This window comes from Zootoca vivipara, chromosome 6 (genome assembly GCF_963506605.1).
Source record: "Zootoca vivipara chromosome 6, rZooViv1.1, whole genome shotgun sequence".
Taxonomy (NCBI): domain Eukaryota; kingdom Metazoa; phylum Chordata; class Lepidosauria; order Squamata; family Lacertidae; genus Zootoca; species Zootoca vivipara.
The window spans coordinates 39,844,933-39,868,345 of NC_083281.1; the positions used below are offsets into that span (position 1 = coordinate 39,844,933).

Sequence of the window (23,413 nt, forward strand, 5' to 3'; positions counted from 1 at the left end):
ACTGAATGTATCTCCTGGTAGATACAAGTCATGCATCTGAGGCATAGGCGACCACTAACGGCGACTCGCCCAAATACCTCAGTAATCAGACAGAGATACAAGGAATCGGGCAGTCCTTAAGGTATCCTGGACTCAAGTTGTTAAGGGGCCTTGCAAATTGATACGAGGCCCTTGAACTTGATTTGGTGACATATGGGCAGTCAGTCCTACCTGGAGATGACAGGGATTGGGTCTGGGACTTTTTGTGTGCAGGGCATGTGATCTACGATTGAGCCATGGCCATTATCCTTTCAGTGGCAGATCTGCCATTTATAAATGCAAGAAAGTTGAGATAGCTCTATGTTGTGTTATTCTAGATCAGGGGTGGCCAACTTCCAGGAGACTGCAAACTACTCGCAGAGTTATAAACTGGAGGTGCTCTACCCCCGTTTTATTCAGCTTCAGGTCAAAGTTGGTGAGCTTTTTTAGAGAGGGGTGGAGGGTAAAAAAAAATCAGTGGGGGGACCGCCTAACTTTCAGGGGCAAGGAGATTACTCACTCAGCAAAGTATTGCTGCAAAAACTCCGTTCTTCGTTCCACGGAACAGGATAAAATGCAGGGAGGGGAGAGGGGCCGGGGCCGGGTGCTCTTAGACAAAAGCAAAGAAAAAGGAGCCCGTGATCAACAGCAATTGACTGCAGCCTCCTGGGGATCAACCAGTTGATCCAGATCGACCTGTTGGACATCCCTGTTCTAGATCATGTAAAGTAACGCCCAGTGAGTCTCAGCAACAAACTGCATAAACTAGGGATACAACCTGAAATGAATGTCTCAGTTGGCCTCTGCGAGTACAGAATGCCAGTCTAAATGGACTTTTGGTCTGATCTAACAGGATGCTTTATGGTCTACTTCTTATATATTTTATTAAACATATTACTTGTATGATCCACTGATGAGTTTAAATGTGGAGTTTGTGGTCAGCATCTCCTAAGAGCTTTGGACAGGAATAATAAATCTGTGTTCTTTGCATCCTGACAATAGGCCTCCCCTTGCTTAAGTACACAAATGCCATGCTGGATCAACCCCTTTAGTCCAGCATACTACCAGTATTTATCTTGCCAACCCATACCCTAGAGCGTGCTCCCAGATCTTCTCAGCACGGTGCTTTCTGTGGCAGATGTTGTGGGAGGATGTCACCAACAGAGCATGTGTGGTGAAAAAGAGTCTTTGACTAGGGTTCAAGTTCCCACTCAAGCATGAAGCTCACTAGATGACCTTGGGACAGTCATCATCCATAAAGGCTAGCTCAATTCATGGGATTGTTGTGAGGATAAAATGGGGAGTGGGGAAGCAATGTACACCGCCTTGAGCTCCTGGGATGTAAATGTATTAATAATAATTGTGGAAAATGCTCCCTTCTAGTACTTAGTGGCCAATGTGCTTCTTGGGTACATCAGCTAGCACAATTAGAACCACAGAAACATAGAATTGCAGACTTGGAAGGCGCCCAAAGAGTCATATACTCCAACCCCCTGGAACTGTGAGTTTGTGGCATGCCTAGACAAGGCAGTGAGGCCCAGTAGCTTAGAATTTGCAATTAAATATGTCCTGGATCTCTTTCCTTTATAGAATGGTTATAGGCATATGCACATGAAAAAAGCAGCAGCTTCACACACCACTTCCCCGTAAGTCTTTGCTTCTGCAGCTGGAGAAGACTGTTCTTTTCTCTGCTTTTTCTGGTCCTACATTGTTATGTTATTTATTGTGTTTCTGGCACTGGAGGGATGAAATTACCTTTAAGAAAAGATAATTAATGCTTTTAAGGTTTGAACCTGAGACCGTAAGTGTGTGTATATGTTTTGAAAACATCTTGCAATTTCTCACACAAAAGAAGGTAGGAGGGGAAGGAACCTTTTCCGACAGCTTCTTCCCATGCCCACCAACATGAAAGCACTCACACAGCTCCCTCCCCCCCTTTCACATTCTGAGAGCTGGATCACAGTCAATGTGGCGCAGAGTTGAATTTGGATGTTGTTTTTCTGGGTTGTATCCAGTTGGGTCCTGCCTTTTAAAATAACTGGGCCTAGGCTAGTCACATCCATTATGTTTAATGTGCCTACTCTGAGTAGGACCAGTTTTACTCATTTATTTCATAAAAATTATGCACTGTACATTGTGAAACAATCAAACCCTTAAAGCAATTTACAAAAAAGGTAAAACAACAAAATGATCAATAATAATTAATAACAATTCAAGACTTTAGAGAAGTTAAAATAACAATAGGCTAAAAACAGATCAAAACTTTCTAATGTTGGATACACCACTGTGTGTTTGAAACTCTTAATTAATTTTTATTTGTTAATTTTTGGTTCTGTACATACCACAAAGAGCTCAGGGTGATGTACATGGTTTTTCATCTACTCAGTTTACTGTTGCACAACAACTCCGTGAGGTAGTTTAGACTGTGAGACAGTGACTGGGCCAAGATTGTTCAGTGCCTGATTTGACTTTCCAGGATAGAGCTGTTCCCTAAACAAAGATGGCCACTGCCACACTGCGGAAGATGAGAAGGCTATTAGCTGGCAAGTATTTTGGGGGAAGCTTCGCTCTCTGTGTGTCTCTGTGTGAAAGTGACAACACCTGGACCATTTAGAGCAGGCATCCCCAAACTTTGCCCCTCCAGATGTTTTGGACTACAATTCCCATCATCCCTGACCACTGGTCTTGTTAGCTAGGGATCATGGGAGTTGTAGGCCAAAACATCTGGAGGGCCGCAGTTTGGGGATGTCTTGATGACTAAGTAAGAAACTGAGCATGGGCTTCATCCAGTATTTTGTATACCAAATGAAGCATTTGAGGTAAGATAATAAGCAGGAAATGCTTACAGTAATAATAAGCACTGTTTGCTGTGGTGGTCAGCGTTTTTGTATTATCCATTCTCCAAATGCACTGCCACTTTTGACATGATGTTTATATAAATATGTTTTGTTCCATAATTTGAGACTCAGCGGTAGGTGTTTGTCCCAGACCTACCAGAGAGCTTCATGGTTGAACATGAAGCTGAACTTGAATTTGTTTTGTCTGAATCTACACTCCTTTCAGCTTGAACAAATCATTATTAACATTATCATCAATATTATCTACTACCGGTATATATTTTGGGAAGTTGTCCCTGTCCTCTTTCTTTGCAATTCTTTTTAATTGATTTTTCACATTTTAACCAATTATACAAATGTTTCTGTCTGTTCACTGTGCCTTTGGACACCTCTTGTTAGCAAATTTGCATGATGGATCCTGAGATTTGTTTGCTCACTGGGTGGGGAAGAAGGGGGAAGGGGTTGGGTTAGCATTTCCCCCCTGTGAACTATCTGAATTTTGTACTCCTATTTTATCTTCCGCATTGTATCTTACACCATGATTCTTCAACAGCTTTTGTTCCATGTTGGAGAAATAAGATGTACTCTGAGCCATCTCTGTTGCTGTTGTTGAAATGGGAATACATACAACCTTCTTCCCAGGCTTGTTATGTGAAAGGTTATGAGAAGGTTTTGTAAGTGGGCAGACCAGAATTCAACATTGTGTGCAATTAGTCCCACATCACCAAGGCAGTTTCAGCAGCCTGCCCTCCAAGCAGAATGTTATATATTTTTATTTGATATTCTATTGTCGCTTTTTCGTGGCTTTTTCCCTTCAATGGAAGTGATCCACGTGTATGCATATATAATACAGAAAGTTGCCTTGTTTACAGTGGCTGCTTTTAACATTAGGGGTAACTTTGTTAAAGACCACACAGCTGTGGGGATTTGGGTAAGTGGATTTTTTTTCTTGAATGGTGGCTTCATTCATTCATTCATTTATAAAACATATTTATATGCCTCTATTTATTTAAAGAAACAGCATAGTTTAGAACAATTGTACACAAAATCGTCAAACCCTTGAAAACAGTAAAATCAAAAATCTGATCACTATTGTGGAAAGATGTGCTGTCAGAAAAAGCTTGATGGAATAAAAAGGTTTTCAGCAGCCGTTTAAAAGTCAAAACAGAAGGTGCATGCTGAATCTCTATTGCAATAGTATTCCAGAGGCTTGGGGTGATGACCCTCAGTTTCTTCTTGTTGTCAAATGAACCTTGCCAACGTAGGGAATGACTAACGATATTCCTGCAAATGATCTCAGTGATCAAGTTCAGGCAGTCCCTGAGGTACCCTGTACCCACGTTGTCCATGGTTTTGTAAATTAATGCCATGACCTTTGCAGTAATGGACAGTTGTGTGAAAAATATATGTCCACAGAAAGCTAGATGTGCATAATTTTTTTTGTCCTCATCCTACATATGGCTGCCTACTAAGGGCATGATACACCTCCTGCTGCTGCAGTTAGGAGCATTTTTTTTTACCAGATTAAGTTGGTGAGACAGGTGTGACACCTTCTGGACAGAGGGGATCTGGCCATCATTATCCTTGCACAAGTAACCTTGAGGCCGTTTATCTGCTGTTACTTGTGATTTCACTGATCGTTACCAGTATTTTTTTGTACATATTTTTATTGATTTTCAAAAGAACAAGAAAACAAGCAAGACTCGAGTAGTATCAGTCAACGTTCAACAAAGCGTATGCTGAGCAAAATACAGATATAGTGCTGTTTAAAGTTTAAGAAATGAACCAAGTTGCTCAAGGTTTTTGGACTTATCTGTTCCATAATGTAGCACGCAACATTGGTGGGAAAGTTTTAGTTCCATGCCAAATTATGTAGCTGAGAAAGGGAACAAGCCCCATTGAATCTGTCGTGTTTTGAAATATCTTTGACTACGCATTGGTGTTCCATCAAGTGTTCAGATAGCACTATCTCCCTTAAAATCCACATAAAACAGGATGGGATGGATTTATGACTGGGGTGTGTGTCTGGAGAGAGGCTGATCTGTCCACCCCAAGTGATGTTCACATGCTTTCAGTGTGGCTTTCCAACCATGAAGGCTAGAAACTTATTATTTTTTAGAAATGAAAGAAAACAGATTCTCATGAAGTCAAATTCTGTAATCTTTGCTTCAGTGGAATTGTGACACCCATGTGCCCCCTCCCCTTTCTATTAAACCAGCTGAAATTTTAATAAGATGGGGAAAGAAGGTCAAAGAATCCATACACTCAATTCAGAATAATATTGTCCTCAGGCTCAGAAATCAGACGAGATAAAGAAAATCTTTATTAAAAACGGGGAAGGGGTATTTTCACAGTAATTTCATCTTCTTGTCATTGTTGTATAAACAGCTCCATCCTTTCCTTAACACAAAAGATCTTCATGTTTTGTTTTGTTATGCCTTGGGGAACAGCAAATGCATTTTCCTTTTATTTTAGCGCTGACAAAGATTAATTGGATAAAAATAAAACGCACACTGATGGGTGCACAAATGCATATATTTGTAGGTCCTCAGATATATAAATCTGCACAATCTCATCACGAACCCTAATTTCCATTTTCTCATGTACAACATGATTGACTAAGATTCGCCACCACTAAGTTGCTGATTCTTATTGATTGAAAGTGCTGGTTTTTGCATTGTTTTTGTTTTTTTTAAATTCCACACCATCAATGTGGTTGGATTTGTTTAGTTTGCACCCATCTTTGTGGGCTAGCTATGTTGTTTGTTTGTTTGTTTTTTATTATAGTGCATAAAAAAGAATACAAAAACAAATAAAGAAAATACATAAATACACAAAGACAAACTATGGTACCATTTACACATGTTTTGAATTCAGTACCCAACATTGCAATCTTTTAGGTTTTATATTTTAAACTTTGTATAGTCTAACTTATTATTATTTCCCCCCCCATTCCTTTAATCTAGGCATATCAGCATGTTCTTCTTTGAACAGTGTTTGTGCATATATTCTTCAAAACTGCTATACTTGTCTAAGTTTTTGATTTGACTGCATTCTTATATGTGCCGTTAGCTTTGCGTGGGCTAGCTATCTTGGTGCTTGACTTATGAGAAGAAGTAGGGTAGCTCTTAATGAAACTCACCCCCATTCCATTAAGGATTCCTAAAGTAGTGGTTTGTGCATTGCCAAATAAGAACAAAAGGCACCACACACAAAAATGCCGAAGGAGGACTTGTTTCCACAAAGATAAACACAGTTTTAGAAATAAGTACTGTAATTGAAACAGAAATGCAGCGCATCTCACCATAGTGACCTTTTGAACATAGGTTTGCAAGTTATTTTAGTTAATGGCTTTGCCTTTAAGGTCAATTCTCCATGTCCTCCCATCCCCAGGGCATTTGTAATGGTGCTCAGGAGGCAACAAAATGGCGATGCTTTCTTTGGTAGCAATGCAGGAGCAAAGAAGGAACTGTGTGTGTGTGAGTTGACAGCGCAAAAAGGTGCAACCACTGGAACTGGAATTAGGAGTCCCATAAAGGGAAGCCATCATTCAGTTTTGGGGCCCAGTCATGTGAAACACTGTGGAGTCAATTGGACCATTCAAGGGCAGTAAAATAATATGTTTGATGGCATTTTGCAAGTAATTGAGCCTTAAATCAGATTTGTTTTGTTTCTCCTTGTCTTTCTTTCTCCTTGTTTAAATGCTTCTGATGATAAAAAGCATTTAAACTGTAAACACAAGAAATTTTCCTGGTGCAAAGTTGGCAACATCCCTAGCTAGGAGCTATTTCTGTGTGTGTCTTCCTTTCTTGAAAATATTTATGCTAGTGCTGAATACGATATCCTACAGCGGTAGGTTCCACTGTCCAATTGTTTGAGTTACAAAGGAAGAATTAATTGCATCTCAGAAACACATATATTGGAAAATTAAATGGGCACCATGGATTGATTTTTGTATTGGACATTTCTCCTTCTGCTGACTTTGTTGGGTTTGGTAAATATCTTTCTGTCTCTGTGGCAAATTGAATATTTAGTCATCTGTTAAGTGCTCCGTTTTGACACAAAAGTTGATGTCTGCAATCATGGTGAACTTGGTGAATAGCCATTTCTCCTTATGTTTCTTTTCAAATATTGCGCTGTGAGTTTCATAGGTTATTTACAAGTTGTACTAGCCTTGGAATATGAACAGATCCTAATGAACCTTGAGTAAAACTTCAGTTTGAATCTCAGAATCTCAGATCTTGTTGTTAACTCAGGGCTTAACACACTTAACTTTCCTCTGTGCATGGTCCATGCTTTAAAGCTCTGTGTCCAAGCACCTTTTTTTTTTTTTTTTTGCTCCACAGCTTTCCCTGAGAAAACCCACTCTGAATCAAAGGAAATGGTGATACATGGAAAACTCCAATGCCTGTGGGTTTTCACAAGGAAAGCTCTGGGGTGCAAAAAAGAGCACTTGGTCAGAGCTTTAAAGCTTGGACCTGTGCCTGGAAAGTGTGGGGCAAGAGGGAAATGTGGATAAGCCCTCGATCTGTCCATAGCCAGCTCATATAAAACAGCCTTAGTCACAAACCACTGTGATTCTACCACTGCACAGGAAGAGCATCTGAGCAACTCTCCCACGTTTAAGTGGATGATGTTTCTAAAACATCATGGGGAGATATATTGCGGCAGTGACAACAGAAGGTGGCCTTGGGCTATAGCTCTTGCCCTGGAGAAATGTCCATCAAAATGGAACAGGAGGATGATAGATAGAAAGCAGAAGTGCATAGCAAGCATCATTAGGTTCGCATTTTGGGCTATTGTGGTTCAGCTAATCTTCCAGATTCCTTTTCTAGCATACAGCCTACTGCTGACTTGTTGATTTAAGACTATATGCTTTTTCCGAGAGAGAAGCTTAGGCAGTTTATTTAGAAGTATGAGTATGTCCCTGGTCCGTTCTTTTGTACCTTGTCTGTGTGCAACTAGGAATATCTGGGTGGGTTATTATTAATAAATTATTATTATTATTATTATTATTATTATTATTATTATTTTATAATCAGAATAATCTGATTTTTGAAAATTTCAGCGTGAAATGAATGGTCTGCTCAGAACTCTTTGCATTAATATGTGCATTGGAATTTCACTGTCCACCAGTTTGAAGATATGTTATAATATAGTGGAATTTAAGTATATCAAAATTTACTGTACATCTAAAATACATAAAATGCTTTTATAAAATAAAATGCTTTTGAATTATGGTGCTGGAGGAGACTCTTGAGAGTCCCATGGACTGCTAGAAGATCAAACCTATCAATTCTTAAGGAAATCAGCCCTGAGTGCTCCCTGGAAGGACAGATCGTGAAGCTGAGGCTCCAATACTTTGGCCACCTCATGAGAAGAGAAGACTCCCTGGAAAAGACCCTGATGTTGGGAAAGATTGAGGGCACTAGGAGAAGGGGACGACAGAGGACGAGATGGTTGGACAGTGTTCTCGAAGCTATGAACATGAGTTTGACCAAACTGCGGGAGGCAGTGCAAGACAGGAGTGCCTGGTGTGCTATGGTCCAAAAATACATCTTTTTTGAGAGAGAGACAGCTCATATTTAAAAGTACATCTTGAAAGGGATCCTTTAAAAAAGGCAGATTAATGCATCAGTGGAGTGGAATGATGTTTAAAAATATGTGCAAGTGCCATGGCCACTGGAAACAGACTAACTGGAAAGTTGTGTGCCTACAGTGGGTCACGGGGGGGGGGCATAGTTTTGCATAATGGCATTATAATGTTGCTTTACAAATATATGGTGTGACTACATTTGGAATACAGTGTACTATTATGGTTGGTGCACCTCCAAAATGGCTATGTAGAGCTGGGAAATGTGCAGAAAAAGCAAGCAAAATGACCAAGCAACTCTCCTAGGACAACATCGGGAGCTAAAAGTCGAGTAAGTGAGGACATAGAAGCATAGAATTGTAAGGTTGGAAGGGGCCCCAAGAGTCATGTAGTCCAACCCTCTGCAGTGCTTGAGTCACAGCTAAAGAATCCCCTACAGATGGTCATCCAACCTCTGTTTTGAAACCGCGAATGAAGGAGAGTCCACCATCTTCTATTAAATGATATCTTCACATGTGATGGGGATGTCACAGGGTTTAGGAGTTTGGGAATTTTTTCCCACCAATGAGCATCATTAGATAATGCTCCAAGACCCAGGAATCGGTTTTTGCCTATTTCTGGGGCAGGGTATGGAATATAAAATGCTTTATGAAGCAGGGCTGAGCAAGAGATGTCAAAAGTGCTATAAGAATTTGCATTAGTGCAATCAAGGCTGAAGAAGAAAAGTGGGGGGTGGAAAGGTTAGAGAAGAGTTAAACAGCTCCGTTCTATTCCAGGTTCAGCTGCAGCCTCTTTCTTCCCACCCTTATACGTACAATTCTCTTTTAAAGGCCCTTAAGTGGAGAAGATGTTCTGTTTCCATGACAATGTTTATGAAATAGCCTTTCTATTTTTTTTTCTCCACCTTCCTCATTTCTACCCCCTCCTCTCTTTTTGCAACAATTCCATGTGGCTTTCTTCTTCTTCTTTGGAATGCCAGCGATGTCCTTGGCTGTGGAACACTACTGAAGGGCCCTTGGGAGCTCCTCTTGAAACTGAGTAGGGTACAACAATGCGTATTTATTGGGGAAACGAGTGCCAGCTGAGTTGATTTACTTTGCACATGTCTCCCTCCTTTAAGAACACAAGAAAGGCCTTCCTGGAGCAGGCTGTGGCCCATCGTTCAGCATCCTATTCTTCACAGTGGCCAGCCAGATGCCTGTGGGAAACCCCAAACTAGAACTTAAGTGAAACATGTGTGATTCCCAGCAACAGACGTTCAGAGGCACACTGCCTTTGACAGCGGGAGTAGAACATAGTAAGAGTCATGTTGGATCAGTCCTCCTTACCAGGGACTTCTGAGTTCAGCTGAAGGGAGCTATGATATCTTTTTCATCTCTGAAACCTAAGATTGGGGCTAGAAGCATATTTATCGGTTTATTTAATTGATTTCTACCCTACCATTCTGTTTATAGAACCTATAAGGTGCTTTGAAATAAAACTGCAAAACAACATATATCCATCCATATGAACAGTGTGGGAAACTGCCGTCTACCAAGTCAGACCATTGGTCCATGTAGCACAGTGTTATCAGCACTAACTGGCAGGGACTGTAGGGTTTCAAGCAGGGATCTCCTAGTTGGAAATGTTGGACATTGAACCTGAAACTTTATTCATGCAATGGAGGTGCTTTACCACTGACCTATGGCCCTTCCATCTATCCATGCACTCTAGAAAACCAGCATGTGATGAAACCAACAACTCGAGGGTGGCATAAAAGCAGAGCTGCCAAGCCTCCCGCTTTTCATGGGAAACCCCCCATATTTTAATTCGTTTCCCGCTGTTATCCCGAATAGAAAAAAAATCCCGGAAATCCCCTGGATTTCCTACCTGCCAGGGAGGCTCCATTTCGGGTGCCGCTCTGCCCATGTCTGGGCACTGGAAATCGGGCAGCGCCGGCACTGGAAGTTGCTTCTACGCATGTCCAGACATGCATAGAAGCGACATCCGGTGCCATGTCACTGCTGATCCCGCATTTTTCAGCGGGAGACTTGGCAGCTATGCATAAAAGCATGATGCCAATAAAAATTGAAACAATGCTTAGGAGGATAGGACAGTCCTAGAGTGATGCCTGAAGGTGTCTGCTGAACTGGCTAAGGGATGTACAGTCTCCACAGTAGCCATCAAACTTCTGACGGAAAAGGGTTTTCACTGCACATCTTAAATAATGGACAAGTTAATATGATGGTCCTGTAAGTCTGTGGTCAAAGGCCATTTAGGTAAGATCCAGAGCCTTGAATTATGCAGCTAATGTGGTACATCTCTTGTCTGTCTCTGTGTGAAGAGACTTTGAACATGGATTGTTTCAGGTAGCTCAGTAGGCTACACCTGAGTCTCAGGCCAAGCAGTTCCCACTTGAAGCCTCAAGACTTCCTAACAACATGGAGCCTGAAGACTGCCCCCTCCTCTTGCTCTCCACCCCACCCCACTCCTCTGACCACCTTTGGAGTGAAGGCCCCCGTGAATAACTCTGAGATGCAGAGCCCTTAGGCATGTTTTTATGGCACAGTTATGCCATTTCAGCTTTGTTTGCAGTACAGCATAATAGGATTTCTTCTTGAACTTCTTACTCTCCTATTTGATGATCGTTTATGACTGCATATTATGTCATCAATCTCCCAGACTCCGTGAGAAAACGCCATAATCATTACAACTATGCAATGGTCTGGCGGCCCATTCAGGGGAAATTTATGTGACCTTTTTGCATTGTAGCATAAGCTGACTTGAACTATGAGCTCAGCATTTCTGGTGGACCTTATTAATGAGCCTCTGAGCTGCTAAGAGAGAACCCACAACACACACACACACACCCTTCTGCACAAACACACACTTTTTCTTTGGTGCTTGCAGGCTCCCTGCTGTAAGGTTTTGGTTCATGGACTGGAAATGTCAAAAAGGTCATGTTTTCTATTATAGTCTGATCAAATGCTGTCTGAGATTCCACAATAATAACCTTGTGAGGATTGCCTCCTGGATATACCCCACTCAGGCAAATGAGGCTTACCTGAGACCATGTTTTGGGGCGGGTTGCAATAGTGTAATGCTGGAAGTGGTGCAGCCAAAGTCAAGGACTTAGCTTCCACTCCACACCCGCAGCAGGAGGAATATAAGCATGTTCTTAATTTCCCCACTGAAATCAATGTGACTCCAAAGTGCTTGGCTGGTTCATACCCATAATGTATGAGTGTACAATGTATAATGTATAAATGAAATTCCCACCTGGAAAACATGCAGATTAATTCATATGCATATGATATGGAAGTGTATATGCGCATTTCAAACCCAAGATAGTATGCTTTATATTATTTTGGAGGCTTAAGATGCAATCCAAGCCCACCTTGCACTGGATTGTTGGGCACACCCTGCTTGCTTTGGCTGGCTTAGCTAGGCATTCTGAGGGTGGCGGGTCTGCTGGGTTCTGAGCCACTCTCGCACCTGGCACCTGCCAGCATCAGGCCTGAACCTGGCTCAATCACTGCACCAGCCCGGAGCTGGCATGAGGACCAGGACCAATCTCCCTGCCCTCACTGAGCTTCCACTGCTGCTGCCATGAGTGACCTGTCTACCGATGCAACAGGGCTGCAGTGCTCTGCAGAGGTCGCCCCCCCCCCCCAGCTGCAACAGAGTGTTAGGACTGTTAAGCTGAGAAAGTGAGATGCTAGCTGTGGGCGTGTTTACATCCAGCTCATTGAGTCCCATGAAGAGTGTCCCAAGAGAAGTTGCATCATGTGCCTTGAAAAAACACTAAGGCACCATATTGTATGTCTTCTTGAGCAGGGAGGCACTGTGCAGTGTTCCTCTCCCCCTTTCTGTCACTATTTGGGGATGGTGATCACACAGGGATTCATTCAGGGTAGTCTCGAGTAGGTTGCGCGCCCTGGAGCTGAGGGGCGGAGATCGCTCTGGCGCCCCCGCGCTCGCAGGGCGCAGCATGGTTTACGCGCGGCTTTGCCACACGATGCCCTGCCTACCGACCCGGTGCCCTAGCACACCGTGCCACCGGGGGTCTACCTAGAGCTGGCCCTGGATTCATTTAGTCAGCCTGAAATGCAGTTTACACTTCTCAGGAGTGTCTGAAAGCACCACCATTTCCCACAAAGCCCAATTGCAGCATTGAACTCTGAATAACCACGTAAAGGAATGTTGGGAGGTACACCTGGAGAATGTTGTAGTCACATGGAAGATGGCTGCCCATTATTTGGGTAGCTGCTGATTCAAAAAATGTTTATGTAACATTTCACATGTGAGAGTAACTGTGCCTCCCATTTTAACCAGTGTGTGTGTGAGGGGGGGAATCAAAGGAACCAAAAGGTATATTGAAACACTGGTCTAAATGATCAAAACTGGTGAGTTATCTCTGTGTAGCACATAATGTTGAAAAGGTATTGATCTTTTCAAAGAAAATATAGGGAGGTGGGAAGGAATTTATCTGTGTTCTAGTCTTCCTTCCGTCTTCTTAGCCTGTGTGCCGATGTTGCGCATGAAGTAGGGCCTTCTCAGTGGTTGCACCACAACTGTGGAACACTCCCCAGATGGGCTTACCAAGCAAGGTACTTCACCAGATAATAATAATAATAATAATAATAATAATAATAATAATAATAATAATATATTTATCTCCCCCCCCCCATCTGGCTGGGTTTCCCCAGCTACTCTGGGAGGCTTCCAACAGAATATTAAAATACTGTACAATAATCTATTAAACATTAAAAGCTTCATTAAACATCAGGATAGTGTCCGATGACATTGCAAGGCTCTTCTATTCACGGGAGGCCATTATAAATTATTTTTGAAGGGTAGCTTTTACAACCTGCTTTCAATGTTTCTTTCCACAGTTGGTTCATCTAACAGTTAATTTAAGGAAGGGGGTGTCGTGTGGATTTTCCTTCCTAGCTATCCAAATAACTTGGGTCCAGCAGGATGCCTTCACCCTACCCTCTTGCTATCTCACAGCTTTTACCTTTTGAGAGAGAAATGGAATAGGGGAAATCCACATAGCAAATTACATCTTCACTCAATTTGATGAATGCTCCCAGCCATGTTCTTGGCAAGATGTTTAGTTCTTCCTAGCCAAGCAGTAGCGATGGAAGGTCAGTGAGACTGCAAAGTTTTCTGACTCCCATAAAGTTGTAAGCTTCTGAGTATTTTCATGATCAACAAACAAAACCTCTTGGACAAAGGAGGAATCTCCGGCATATTATATACAGTGTAGATCAACACTGGCCCCCAGTGTTTGGATGAAATAATTTCAGATCTGAACCTCTGTCTCCCTGTCTTCCCCCTGTTGGCAAATCAAGGTGTAAAATGTTCTGATCATGTCCAATAGTTAGAATCCTAGAAGGCAATATTTGTTGACCCATGTGGCTATTTGCTTGCCATGATGCTAGCCCATTTGGGGGCAAATATGGAGGTTCTGGCTCAGGCAATATAACTGAGAAAAGCAAGTTTAGTGATCTTTCTCAGGAAAATCAGCTGAAGATTTTAAATAAACCTAAAAATTTGATGAGCAAAATTTCTCAGGAAAATTTACTTTTGCCAAAAAAAGAGGATTTTTATCAGTAAAGGACAAAAAAAAATGCTTATGGTAATTAATATGTATAGACACATATTTAGTAGCAATTATTGTAATTTAAATAGAAACACAGTACATCTCACTCCAGTGGCGGAGACACCAGGTGGCTTGTGTGGCTGCGGGTGCTGCTAGCCATTGTTGGGTGACTCCTGTTTCTTTCTTTTGATGGTTCTTTACCTTTAAACCAGCTTTCAACTGGACAGCCCACAAATAGAGGACACCTTTAAATAGCAAGCTGTCCTCTGAAAGCTCATGAGTAAATGCAGGACCAGGGTAGGCATTCACAGTAGACCATCCCAGGCTGCTGGGACCCTGGCATCTACCCATAGATGCCGAGTTCTGCCTGGGAGGACTTCCTCTGAACACATTGCTCAAGTTCATTTAAACATCCTGAAGTTTCTGTATGCCTGTCACTGTGTGTGTTCTTCCATTAAGGAGGAACATCTGTGCTGTAGTGGCAACTGCCAGGGTCCTAGAATGCAGGAACATCCTCAGTCCCCTCCAAGCATTCAGGTTCTCCGTGGTAAAGAACATGGTGGCCTGGGTGTGTGTGTGTTACTCTTAATGAAGAGTAAACATCTGGGTTATAAAGGTATCCTGGAGGTCAAGGTCATAGACTAGAAGGAATGCTATTTCTGTGAGAAATCATTGTGGCGGCAGTTCTAAATACTTGCATTAGGGATGTAAGAATGCATTGCCTTCCATCTCCTGCAGTATTTGTTGCATGCAGCACTGTTTCCATTCCATTGCAGTTCATCTTCTGCCAAAAGTTACACTATTCGCTTGGCTGTCTGCTCTGGAGAAATTACATAACTTTGGTAAATTACCTAATTACATTATGTATGTTGGCATTGTCTTATTCCACCCGATTGATTTCAGTGCAAAGGTAACACGATGCAAATGCAGAAAAGGTAATCAATTGCATGTTATCTGCAAACGGAAAGCAGCCATGAATACTGATGATTTGGGCTGAAACGAATAAGCGAACACTGGTAATTTCTGCTCCTGTTTCTGTTTTCGCTGGAATTTTCTGACATCTCAATTAGCAAGTAATCCCCATCAAATGCAGTAGGGCTGTGTTCCAAGTAACCATGCCTAGGATTTTGTTCAATTTGTACTTTCAATTTCCTCTCCTGTGCTGGCAGATTCCAGAAGTGGAAAATTGGAAAAAGTGTTCCCCCCCACATACCCCCCTTCCCTCCCCATATCTACAAGATGGATGATGTCGCATTCAAAACCATTACATTTGAGGGTGGGGGTGCAGAGAGAGGGGGGGGGAGTATCTTTCTGGTTGTTGTTTTTAGTGAACAAAGAAATAGAGAAGAGCGAGAAAATAGTTTCCATTTAGCTTTAGCTTTCTTGGCCATACTGGAAATGAATCATGACATAAAAGGGGGATAAAATGAAAAGAAAAAAGATACCATTTATTTTCTCTTCTCTAGAGCTCACTGGACACTTATTCTGAAGGTTAAAAACTTTGCTTTGGCACTGAAACACATCACATGAAGATCGAGATAAAAGGCTCTCAAACAGCCACAGCCTTACTTAGTCAAGAATTATGGCCACAGATTGGGGAAAACAAATTTATCTGCCGACAAAGCTAGTATGGCTTAAGTGTTTTTAGAGGTGGTAGCTTTTTTGTGCAGAGGTCATCGTAGATGAATGGCCATGCATGTTGTTTGCATGCAGAAGGCTCTGGGTTCAGTGATAGGCACCTCCCATTAAAGATTTTCACAGCCACTTTGCATAGGAGTAGGTGGAGGAACATCCCAATTCCAAAGAAGGGCAGTGCCAAAGAATGCTGCAACTACCGCACAATTGCGCTCATTTCACACGCTAGCAAGGTTATGCTTAAAATTCTACAAGGCAGGCTTAGGCAGTATGTGGACCGAGAACTCCCAGAAGTGCAAGCTGGATTTCGAAAGGGCAGAGGAACCAGAGACCAAATAGCAAACATGCGCTGGATTATGGAGAAAGCTAGAGAGTTCCAGAAAAACGTCTACTTCTGCTTCATTGACTATGCAAAAGCCTTTGACTGTGTCGACCACAGCAAACTATGGCAAGTTCTTAAAGAAATGGGAGTGCCTGATCACCTCATCTGTCTCCTGAGAAATCTCTATGTGGGACAAGAAGCTACAGTTAGAACTGGATATGGAACAACTGATTGGTTCAAAATTGGGAAAGGAGTACGACAAGGTTGTATATTGTCTCCCTGCTTATTTAACTTATATGCAGAATTCATCATGCGAAAGGCTGGACTAGATGAATCCCAAGCCGGAATTAAGATTGCCGGAAAAAATATCAACAACCTCAGATATGCAGATGACACAACCTTGATGGCAGAAAGCGAGGAGGAATTAAAGAACCTTTTAATGAGGGTGAAAGAGGAGAGCGCAAAATATGGTCTGAAGCTCAACATCAAAAAAACCAAGATCATGGCCACTGGTCCCATCACCTCCTGGCAAATAGAAGGGGAAGAAATGGAGGCAGTGAGAGATTTTACTTTCTTGGGCTCCTTGATCACTGCAGATGGTGACAGCAGTCACGAAATTAAAAGACGCCTGCTTCTTGGGAGAAAAGCAATGACAAACCTAGACAGCATCTTAAAAAGCAGAGACATCACTTTGCCGACAAAGGTCCGTATAGTTAAAGCTATGGTTTTCCCAGTAGTGATGTATGGAAGTGAGAGCTGGACCATAAAGAAGGCTGATCGTCGAAGAATTGATGCTTTTGAATTATGGTGCTGGAGGAGACTCTTGAGAGTCCCATGGACTGCTAGAAGATCAAACCTATCCATTCTTAAGGAAATCAGCCCTGAGTGCTCCCTGGAAGGACAGATCGTGAAGCTGAGGCTCCAATACTTTGGCCACCTCATGAGAAGAGAAGAATCCTTGGAAAAGACCCTGATGTTGGGAAAGATTGAGGGCACTAGGAGAAGGGGACGACAGAGGACAAGATGGTTGGACAGTGTTCTCGAAGCTACGAACATGAGTTTGACCAAACTGCGGGAGGCAGTGCAAGACAGGAGTGCCTGGCGTGCTATGGTCCATGGGGTCACGAAGAGTCGGACACGACTAAACGACTAAACAACAACAGGTGGAGGAACATCACTTGCCAAGGAAGGCTCTGTCCATCCTACCCTTCAATATCAAGATGCTCAGCTTCCAAATGCATATCCATTTGTGTCTGCAGTATTACTCAGGAAACCTGTAAGGTCTGGGCATAAGGTTGCCTATTCCTAAGGCCCTGGAGAACCAGTGTACTCACAGTGACAGTTGTTGTGGGACCAAAGGTCTGGCTTTCCTTCAAGCCCAAATGTCCCTCCCCCAAGTATTTATGATTTAGCCTTTAGAGCACCTTTATCCCATGCTTTAGCCACAAAGGTTCCCACTTACAGTCTTGAAGACATGACACACAAGGGGGGAAAGGGGAGGGAGGGAGAAGGCAGGGATGCAAGTCAGCTCAGGCAACCGTTCTTGTAACAACCAACTTGGAACCCAGGGCATCTGATGGAATGGCTGCTTCTAGGTGGCAGCTCAAGGAGGACTAAAAACAGCTAGTCTCTAAGCAGTAGGGATAGGATAGTCTTTCCTCTCCCCTCCCCCTCTGTTCTGCAGCCTCGTTATCATACATATATATTACATATTGCATTTTATATTTGGTTCAGCAAAAAAAAAAAAAAAGCTGAAAAAACAGGGACTTGCTATATAAATTGTCCTATTCGGTATTAATCAGACGGTTTTTTTTATTTTTAACTTAATAATTATTAAAACATTGCACTTTTTAAAGGGCAAATGTGTTGAAAGATTCTCCTCTCCCTCTCTTGGCATACAGATTTTAGGTTCTCCAAACGGCCTGGCTTTCCTTTCCTTTTTGGTCAGGGTAGGACACTCCTTTCCTTGTATGCAAAAGTCCTTGGGTTTTTTCCTTTGAATTATTATTATTTATTATTGAAGGGTGCTTTTCAGTTAATCTGATGTTTCAGTATTTTGACCTGACCTAAGTCCTTAACTGTGAGGGTACTTTGGATAAATAAAGAAATTTGAGGAAGCTCCATCCACCCCCGCTCATCGAAAGTGAATTGGCTGATGACTGAGGAAGGTGCGTGGGAACCTTATTTCCTAAAGGCAAAGGATGTTTCACTCATTGATAAAGCTTCAAGGTTGGAGCCACAATGGTGTTTAAAATATAGCTGTCAAAGGCTGCCACAAGTAATTCAGGCAATAAAGTATTTCTTTTAGCCATGTAAATAAGGCAATAGGCAAGGCTGAGGAATGGATATCTATGTGCAAACTGTGCAGAAGAGGACGGAGACAGAACTGTAGATTGATCTGGAGAGAAAATGGGGAAGACATTTAATCGGGATGGTAAATGGGCAGGGGGTAGTTTTCTCCCCCTGAAAATTATCTGAGATGGTGCTGTCCTTGCCAGATTTGTTTATGTGAGAAACACGGGAGGAAGCATCTTTCTCAACTATGTAAGGAAACCAGCTTCAAGCTTGTAGTATCAAAAATAGCGAGGCATATGTGCCCTTTGGGGTGCTTCTGCTTGGAGTTTGGGTTCCACCTGGCAGCCGCTGTTCCACCTGCTGTGGCAGAGGGAGAGGTGAAAAAACAGGGCTCCCCTCCATAAGCTCAGAGGGCACCCTGAGTAGCCATCCTGGTAGAAAGTTTTAGTGTCTGGATTTTCTTGTTCCTGTTTGCCTTTCTCATCTCCCTTCCCTGTTCAGATGTGAACATGAGGTCTTTTGTCATTTGGAGGGGGGTGGGCAAGCAGAGGAGAAATAGATAATATGTCCCAAAGCGTAGGTGCTGCCACACTAAAAGATCAATTTCTTACAAGTGTGGAACAAATATTATGTGGCACCTATAACAGTTTGATTGAAGCAGTGAAGTGGGCTAAAGATGGGGTAAGGCATCTTTACACATAAACTGATTCCAAGCTCTCGGGGACTTTATACGCTAATAATAACACCTTGAACTTGGCCTGGGAGAAAATCAACAAGCTGTCCTGGTGTCTGAGCAGAGCTGTTATATGCTGACAAGGTCTCATCCCTCTCAGCAATTGTGGGCATTCAGACATTACAAAGGCGGGTGTGTAAGCATTTTCATCTTTCCCCATCTTTTTTTAAACATCCAAAGTGGTCCTTTTTTCCTCCCCCCTTCCAACTGTTCTAGGAGAAATCACTGAGCAAATAACTGCACGTATACCCCTTTGCTCCCTGCTTTTAAAACATTCAGCAAATCTTTTGACAACTCCCAAAGGTTTTCTTCTTTTCTACATCCATTAATTTGATGCATCAGGCAGAGTACTGGATTTTTATTTGCGAGCCAATAAACAGGGCTTTTATGCAGCTGTATCTGTCTCTGTCTTTTGCCTGCCTTGGCTCCCATATAATTACGGGAAGGGAGACTCTTTGGTTGGTTGTTAGCAGAAAAGCTTTTATGGAGGGGGACCTGTTTCCAAAGGCTGTAGAGGAATTGGAAATTGGTTGGATCCATAGACTTGATGTTATTATTACACTACACGGCATCTGATGTAATAAATAATATCTATGCCTGAATCTCAGCAGCAGCTGAAAAAGGGACAGCTCTGACAATCAGGCAAACGTAAGCAATAATATTAGTTCAGAGGACACTTGTGGTGGTGGAATTTTTATGTATGTAAGTTTATATCCTGCTGTATCCCAGGAACTCTTAGTGTGATTTACACTGCATTATAAAACATGAAAATATACTGTTCCTTGGCCCAAAAGCTCACCATCACTGAGCATGTGGAATTATGAAAGCAGGGAAGGAAAGAAGAAGGGAGAAAAGGCGGGCATGCACAAAGGGTCCTTTTCATGTGCTCAGAACAAGAGCATGCAGAGTTACATTTTTGCATGTGCTCCAAGCAAGGCACATGCAAGAACACAGGAAGCTGCCTTATACCAAGTTAGACCCTTGATCTATCTAACTCAGTATTGTCTACATTGACTGGCAGTTTCAGATAGGGGACACCCCCAGTCATCCCTGTAGATGTTGGGGATTGAACCTGGGACCTTCTGTATACAAAGCAGATGCTCTGCCACTGAGCCATGGTCCTTCATGTAAAACAAGACCCTTCAAATAAGGCATCCTTTCCCACTGCTTTCTCTCTCTTATCCTGCCCACTTCCTGGGTATGTTTCTGGATCTGTGAAGGTGGGTGTGATGGCAAGCACACATGAAGTGTGGATTGAACAGGGCCCCATTTGAACACACCTCAACAAAAGTATGAACCAGGGTGGAGATTTTTGTGGAAGTTCCTGTAAGATTTCCCATGGCATCCCCATTCCCCTGTCACTCAGCACTGTCGCTTCTTCTTCTGAATAGGCCTGCAATGTAACTGGGAGTTCTAATCTGAGGTGGCCATAGTGAAAACTGAAGGAAAGCCATCTTCACTTCATTAATCCAGAGCAGTTCTTCTCTGGCTTTGCTGCTGGCAGATGCCCTCAAAAAATGTGGCTCTCAAAAGAAAAATGGTCAGTGCCTGCTGTAAGCACATTCCTTGAGACTGATGGGAGTTGGAGTACCACAACACCCCAAGGACCACAGATCCTCCCCACCTGCTTAACCTAAAGGAAAGACGTATTGAGTAGAACCATCATGGGATACAGGACTAAACCTAATGGCCTAAGGCTGGGTCCTAGCCTAATGAGCTAGCCAGAAGTGGCCTATGAACCCTGGAGTAGTATAAGCACCTGTGATTGGCAGAGAATATAAAATCCCAGGATTGGCTATGCTTGCTGTAAATAAGAGGAACATGGTCTTCTGACCTGGTCAAGTGAACAGAACTTTCTGTCTTCTGGGTCTCAGACTCCTGCATAAGCCGAGGTTCTCAGGTAGGGAATACACTTACTAGGCAAGGAGATATCTGTCTGCAGCCCCAGCCCTGCCCATAGCCAGCTTACACTGATGTGCATTTTACAACGTTGTAATGTGCACCCAAGCCCTCAGGATGTGCATGTTGTCTAGAAGTGAATATCACATTTGCTAAAAGAGGCAAATGAGGCGGAATTTGTAAACGAGACTCTAGTTTTCCAAATATTATGTGTAAAGAAGCAAACAGCCTCAACCTGCGTCTTATCTTAACAGTTCATTAAGTAAAGAGCAGAGAGTGTTCAGTGGTGACCTTTTTTAAGAAAAAAAAAGAAGATAGATTTTTACTTGGAGTGATGTTTCGGTCATTAATTTCAAACGAAGAAGGCTCAGAAGCCGGGAACAGGTTCAATTTTTGTTGCTGCTGTTTTAAAAATGACATCAATGATATAATTAAATAGGGTACTGGAGTGTCAGTGCAGAAAATGAAGTGCTCATTTTGTGCTGCTCCTCAAACTATTTGTTCATTTTAAATGGTGCCCCTATTTGTGGGAGCACTGAAGGATTCTTGCCTCATTTCCCATGTGATGGGGTGCCAAAGTAATGCAGTCCTTCTTGGTGGTATCTCTGTCTCATGAACTGGCAGGACTACAGGGAGGAGGAAGAGAATCCCAGTGAGGGGTGTAGCTGGGACTGGGACACACCAGGGCAAGCAGGGGAAGGAGAGGTTGGTATAGGAAGTACTCATAGGGTGACAGAACTAGAGCAGCAGGACCCATCACCAGAGTCAAAGGGGAACGTCTCCATGAACATGGCGGGTGCTAATGTATAGGAAGCAGTAGGCTGGGCATTCCAGGAGGCTAAGGCAGGCAAGGGCCCATAACCCAGCTCAGTAGCTGGCCAGGTGGGGCTCGCTAGCTCTGGGAGGAGGAGTATGATTTCCCAGCTGAAGTAGGCTTGGAACAGGTGAAGGTCACCTGCCTCATCAAGTCCAGATGCTGCAGTCAGCATACAAAGTATAGAAGGGCAGCAGGGCTGTGTCTACTCAATTGCCCATGTTGGTGGACCTCAGCTTGGATGCTCCAGGATCTCTGTGGGACTGTGCTTCAGTTTGGACTTTGGATGTGTGGATTGACCCATGACTAGGGGCTTGACATACTGACTTGCTGCCAGGTAGGCCAGGGGTCCAGGACACTCTAGTGGGCATCTGTCTGCCTCTGCAGATAGTGGAGGAGTGTGCCTTTGGGGGTGAAGTCAAACCACTGGAGAGTTGCAGCGCCTGCTGTGGCTGTAGAGACTGAGGTACACATTTAAACAATTGGGCTATTAAAGGTCATTGAGCAGAGGTGCAATTAGCCACAACAGCATACATGAGGTGCTTGGGAATTGCCCCGCAGAGCAACTTCCAGGGCTGGTGTCAGCACTTGACACCCATGGGAACTGCCAGGGACACATCACCCTGGTGGAACCCATTGTGGATGGCTGCCCCCCCCCAATTTCTTAATTTATTTAGCCCATCACTATGAACTATGCCAAGCAATTAGATCTAGCCACCCTTTTAACTCCTCACAATGCCGCAACCAAATTTATCCTGGGGCATTCTGAGACATTTATAGACACAGCCACCCACTGCATCATCACTGCAGCCAGGCCCACTACTTAGGGGCCAACAAGATGACACTTCTCCCATACCTTCTTTAGATCTGGAGCTGGCCCTGATAGCCTCACACATTCAGACTTAATAGGCATATTTACTTATGACATTTTGATTCAATGTTTCCTCTAAAATGCTCTGGGCAGAGTACACTTTTATTTTCATAATGATCCTGGGAGGTAAGCCAGGTTGAGAGACAGTGGCCTGCTGAAGGTCATCTAGTGATTTTCATGGCTGAGCAGGAATCTGAATCTAGGCCTCCTGCCCCCTAGTTTAGCCCTCTTAACAGGAGCAGCACACTTTCTAGGTCAGGCATCCCCAAACTGCGACCCTCCAGATGTTTTGGCCTACAACTCCTATGATCCCTAGCTAACAGGACCAGTGGTCAGGGATGGTGGGAATTGTAGTCCGAAACATCTGGAGGGCCGAGGTTTGGGGATGCTTGTTCTAGGTGGTGGACTCTCCTTCCTGAGAGGTTTTTAAGCAGAGGTTGCAGGGCCACCTGTCATATATGATCTAGTTGAGGTTCCTGCATTGCAGGGGGTTGGACTAGATGATGCTTGGGAATATTTCTGCCTGGAAGTGCTGTTGCCACAGGAATTTATTCATCTGTCTTGCTCCTAAGTTAGCAGCTAAGTACTCCTCAAGGAACTAGATACTTTCAGCTGTTAATTCCTAGAAGAGATCTAAGTTGTTTGTATAATATCTCCTATAAAATGTGTTTTCTATTCACACTTTCCCAAAGATCTAGGTTTTTACCCACATACAGTGGCTGCTAAATCTAAACTTGCTTCCAGTGGAAATCTATTTCAAATAATAGCTGCCACCAGAGAAAAGGTATCTGTGAGGTTTGGTGTACTGT

The 23,413-nt window shown here is 43.0% G+C and overlaps 1 protein-coding gene across 1 annotated transcript in view; it reads left to right on the forward strand.

Moving 5' to 3' along the window:
• The window catches only part of CSMD2 (CUB and Sushi multiple domains 2), a 495,411-nt gene that overhangs the window by 125,698 nt on the left and 346,300 nt on the right, over positions 1–23,413 (forward strand). The gene's annotated exons all lie outside the window — the stretch shown is intronic.